Source organism: Neophocaena asiaeorientalis, unplaced genomic scaffold, assembly GCF_003031525.2.
Source record: "Neophocaena asiaeorientalis asiaeorientalis breed wild unplaced genomic scaffold, Neophocaena_asiaeorientalis_V1.1 scaffold225, whole genome shotgun sequence".
Classification (NCBI taxonomy): domain Eukaryota; kingdom Metazoa; phylum Chordata; class Mammalia; order Artiodactyla; family Phocoenidae; genus Neophocaena; species Neophocaena asiaeorientalis.
Genome location: NW_020172364.1, coordinates 1,145,864 through 1,151,319, shown reverse-complemented (window position 1 = coordinate 1,151,319; position 5,456 = coordinate 1,145,864). Strand labels below are relative to the sequence as shown.

General features: G+C 44.0%; 1 non-coding gene and 1 pseudogene across 1 annotated transcript; one reads left to right on the top strand and one right to left on the bottom strand.

The window, feature by feature from the left end:
• Nucleotides 1-702: 702 nt before the first annotated feature.
• On the top strand, nucleotides 703-809 carry LOC112415753 (U6 spliceosomal RNA). Its single transcript, XR_003006368.1, has one exon. It is a non-coding gene; the product is annotated as a U6 spliceosomal RNA (small nuclear RNA).
• Nucleotides 810-3,113: 2,304 nt separating this feature from the next.
• LOC112415524 (40S ribosomal protein S20 pseudogene) lies at nucleotides 3,114-3,459 on the bottom strand (annotated as a pseudogene).
• Between the last annotated feature and the right edge of the window lie 1,997 nt (nucleotides 3,460-5,456).

The window sequence follows — 5,456 nt, the reverse complement described above, 5'->3', positions numbered from 1 at the left end:
TTTTGAGTCCCTGTTATGAGTGAGGCCCTGGATTAAATGTTAGTAATACACTGTGGAACCAGACTGACCTGAGGTCTGGTGAGGCCTCAAGGGAGTAAAGTGGCCATTACAACCCTGTGTGCTGACTGATGCGGGAGGGAAGGGCAAGGTGCTCTAGGAGTGCATATGAAAGTCACCTTACCTAGACTTGAAAGGCCTTGGAAAGCTGTCTGAAGAAGTTGGATCGTATTTAGAGAGTGCCTCTAAAGGGATGTAGTGTGTGATCTGGCACAAATCACATCTCTGCATTTTTTTTGTAGGTGAGGTGTAAGGCTAGAAGAGGTCATATTTACCAAAAGGAATATTCTTCATCCCTTTGGATATACTTTCCAAAGGTTTAGCAAATTTCCCTCCCAGCACATTCTCCATTCCCTTACAACCTTCTCATGAAAGAGCCTTTTTCTGTTCCCAGCCCTTGGGTGAAATATCCCAGCAATGGGCTAGTAGAAGAGGGAGGTGCCCAGGGAAACTTTCCCTGAGAGCAACACAGGAATTCAGAAGAAGAAAGCAGGGGGCAGGGCAGGGGCAGGGGGATGATGGAATTTTTTAAAATTCACCATTCAGCAATCCAGACTGAGATAATTGATTCAGTCAAGGATCATAAACGGATGCTAAAACCATTAGGTGAAAAGTTAAGAAACAGGATGCTCAAAAATCCCTTAAGTGCTCGCTTCGGCAGCACATATACTAAAATTGTAACGATACAGAGAAGGTTAGCATGGCCCCTGTGTGAGGATGACATGCAAATTCGTGAACCATTCCATATTTTTATATGGGGATATATGTATACGTATAGCTGATTCACTTTGTTATACAGCAGCAACTAACACAACAATGTAAAGCAATTATACTGCAATAAAGAGGTTAAAAAAAATTTTTAATTAAAAAAAAAAATCCCGGGCTTCCCTGGTGGCGCAGTGGTTGAGAGTCCGCCTGCCGATGCAGGGAACATGGGTTCGTGCCCCGGTCCAGGAAGATCCCACATGCCGCGGAGCGGCTGGGCCCGTGAGCCATGGCCGCTGAGCCTGCGTGTCCGGAGCCTGTGCTCCGCAACGGGACAGGCCACAGCAGTGAGAGGCCCGCTTACCACACACACAAAAAAAAAATCCCTTAAAATGGAAAGATCTGATGATCATCACCTTACCCAAATGATCAAACTCAGAACTTTCCTCTGAAGCATTTGGCAGGGTTCTTCTGCCATGTCTTTGATATTTCACTTCAAACTTTATTCTAAACGGGAGGGGCCACAGCAGTGAGAGGCCCGCGTACTGAAAAAAAAAAAAACCCTTTATTCTAAGTCTTCTTTTGCCCGTTTCTCAATACGTGTGTCTCTAGAATTTAGTCTCCTGCCTTCTTTCCTTTTTATGCTACACGTTCTTCCTGGGCAAGCTCAGCCGCTCCCAAGATCTTAACCAAAAAGCTATTTGCTGATAACTTCCGAATCTGTCTCCATTCCAGGTCTCTTTCCACAGCTCTAAATTCATAGTCCAACTGCCTGCTGACCTTCCTCACTGGGACTTCCTCAACTGCAACTTTCTTAGCACTTAACTTCTCCTCTTTTCCTGGCCCGATTCAGGAATATTTCTCATCTTGCATTCCTTAACTTAATTAATGACCTCATGATCAATCAGTTATCCAAGCCAGAAATCTGGTGTTCTTTCTTTATTCATATTGTCAGCCAGGATGTATTTATTATCTACTAATGGCAAGGTACTATGTTTATTGTTAGACATGCAATAGGGGCAAAAACAATTTCAAAACCTATTTACCGGAGGAAATAAACATCATTTTGATGATCATAAAAATATATGCATAATCATAAATTGAGATAAATGTTTTGAGAAAAAAGAATAAGGAGCTGAGAAAATAAAACAGAGAACCTACCCCAGCTGAGGGGTAGGGTGGGAAAGGGGATAAGGAAATCAATTTCAGAAAATTCTTCTCTGAGAAAATATTTGAATTCAGATAAGAATTTGGAATGAACTAAGCAGGGGAGGGAAGAAGTGGGTGGATAAAGAGGTGGTGGTCTCTAGGAAGAGGGAAGGACACAAAAACCTGGAGGTGGCAGCTTTGAAGAAGTGAGAGAATGATGGTATGGATGGAGCACAGAGAACAATAGGAAGAGTTCAAAACCAGGCTGGAGCAATCACTGGGGCCAAAACTTGCTGCGCAACGAAAACCATATATAGTGTTTTGAATGCTGTCTTAAAATAATGGGAGGGGGGGCCTTCCCATGGCTGCTGAGCCTGCGCCTCTGGAGCCTGTGCTCCGCAACGAGAGAGGCCACAACAGTGAGAGGCCCGTGTACCGCAAAAAAACAAAACAAACAAACAAAACAAACAAAAAAAAATGGAGGGGGGCGGGCTTCCCTGGGGGCGCAGTGGTTGAGAATCTGCCTGCTAATGTAGGGGATACGGGTTTGAGCCCTGGTCTGGGAGGATCCCACATGCCGCGGAGCAACTAGGCCGGTGAGCCACAGCTACTGAGCCTGCGCGTCTGGAACCTGTGCCCTGCAACAAGGGAGGCCGCGATAGTGAGAGGCCCGCGCACCGCGATGAAGAGTGGCTCCCACTTGCCACAACTAGAGAAAGCCCTCGCACAGAAACGAAGACGCAACACAGCAAAAATAAATAAATTAATTAATAAACTCCTACCCCCCAACATCTTCTTAAAAAAAAAGAAAAGAAAGGAGGGACTTCCCTGGTGGCACAGTGGTTAAGACTCCGGCTGCCGATGCAGGGGACACGGGTTCAATCCCTGGTCCGGGAAGATCCCACGTGCCGCAGAGCAATTAAACCCGTGTGCCACAACTACTGAGCCTGCTCTCTAGAGCCCGCGAGTCACAACTACTGAAGCCCACGTGCAACAACTACTGAAGCCTGCGCGCCTAGAGCCCGTGCTCTGCAACAAGAGAAGCCACCGCAGTGAGAAGCCTGCGCACCCCAACGAAGAGTAGCCCGCACAGCAACAAAGACCCAAAGCAGCCTAAATAAATAAATAAATAGAAAAAAGGGAAGGCATTGTGTGTGTGTGTTTTTTTAACAACTGATTATCAATTTATTAAAAATGTTGATTTAAGCATCTGCTATGGTGACCTCAACCTCGACTCCTGGCTCAGTACTGATGGAAGTGATCTGCTTGACAATCTCAGAAGGACTGTGCAGGTCAATAAGTCACTTGTGGATCCTCATCTGGAAACAATCCCAAGTCTTAGAACCTTCACCACAAGGAGTTTTCCTTGTAGTTATTCTGAGTCTTGGTAGGCATCCGAACCGGTCCTTTCGCTTTGAGATTCTTTTCCTTCGTGCCTCTGATCAGGTCAGCACATACCCTCTGCAAAGACTTCAAGCTGCAGCTGGGGAAGGTGATTCTAATCCGGTGAATCGCCACCTCGGGCTTTATGGTATCTTTAAAAGCCATGGCTGCGGCGCGGCTTCCTGGACGACTTGTTCCTCGGCGAGAGCGAACAGTGGTAAGTCAGGAGCAGGGTCGGGTGGCCCGAGGTTCCGCTGCAGTGGAGACCGCGGCTTCCTCCAAGAGAGCCATTGAACAGTTTTAAACAGGGTCAGGTGGCGATGGAAGTGTTCTTTACAATAGGCAAAAGTGGAAACAACCCAAAATGTTTATCAATTGACGAATGGGTAAATATAATGTGGCATATCCATACAATGGAGTATTTTCATCTATAAAAAGCAATCAGAACTGATACCTGCTACAACATGGATGAAAACACAGCCATGAATGTGTTTTCACACATGGATGCTCAAAGAAAGAAACCAGTCATTAAAAAAAAAATATATATATATATATATACATTATGATTTTTATAACCATAAAATGTCCAGAATAGACAAATCTATAGACAAAGTAATTAGTGTTTGCCTGGGTCTGGGGAGGTAGTGGTGGTTTGGCAGTGATGCTAATAGGCACAGTGTTTCTTTTGGGGATGAGAACAAGATGTAAAATTAGATTCTGGTGATAGTTGTACAACTCTGTGAATATATTACAAACCATTGAAATGTACACTTTATATTTTAATATTTTGAACAATTTTATTTTATTTATTTATTTATTTTTTGCCCATGCACTACGTGACTTGCAGCATTTCAGTTCCCCGACCACGGATTAAACCCGGGCCACCGCAGTGAAAGCGCTGAGTCCTAACCACTAGACCACCAGGGAACTTCCTGAAACATACATTTTAAATGGGTGAATTGTATGGTATGTGAATTTCACCTCAATAAAACTGTTTTAAATTAGGAAAGAAAGAAACAGAGATTTAAGCCAGATGACAACATGCCATTTTAAAATAGATGTTACTCCTGTTCATTGATTCCAAGGTCCTCTTATTCAAGATATCAAGATAGCTTGGAAACTGGTCATCAGAAGTTCATTTGGTGTAGACAGAATCAAAACAAAAGGAATTTAATGGTTTTGAGTGCGGTCTCTCAAATCAGCTAAAGACAACATGATCAACTAGTGACTGATGTATTTATATATCTAACATCCTGAGAATGCTGTAGATACTCTGACAAAACTCTGAGGATTCAATTCATTCATTCATTCATTCATTCATTCAACATCTGTTTATTGAGAACCTGTATGTGGTACTTAATAATGCATGCTGGGCTTCCCTGGTGGCGCAGTGGTTGAGAGTCCGCCTGCTGATGCAGGGGACATGGGTTCGTGCCCCAGTCCGGGAAGATCCCACATGCCGTGGAGCGGCTGGGCCCGTGAGCCATGGCCGCTGAGCCTGCGCATCCGGAGCCTGTGCTCCGCAAACGGGAGAGGCCACAACAGTGAGAGGCCCACATACCACAAAAACAAACAAACAAACAAAATAATAATGCATGCTTTAGGGACTTCCCTGGTGGTTCAGTGGGTAAGACTCCACCCTCCCAATGCAGGGGGTCCAGGGTCCATCCCTGGTCCGGGAACTAGATCCCACAAGCACGCCACAACTAAGAGTTTGCGCGCCGCAACTAAGAAGTCTGCACACCGCAACAAAGATCCTGCGTGCTGCAACTAAGACCCAGCACAGCCAAAATAAATATTTTTTAAAAAAGAAATACATGCTTTAAACAGTAGTCATCTTTTTAAAATATTAAATTGACACCCACGGTCTGAAAATAGCACTAAATATTAGAAGTAGAGGCTATTCCTTAAATCTGAATATAAGCTCTCCTAGTGCATGATTCAATTCTGGATAGTGGGATGGTGGAAGCAGGAAACTGACATTTACTGAATGTCTACAATTTGTCAAGTACTGTGCTAAGTAATTCAAAAGTATGATCTCATTTAATCCTCACAATAACACTTTGAGGTGAGTATTATCTGCAGATGAATAAACTATTCAAAGAGGTTGTATAACTTACCCGAAGTCACACAACCTGTAAGTTAGAGAGAAGATACTTGAA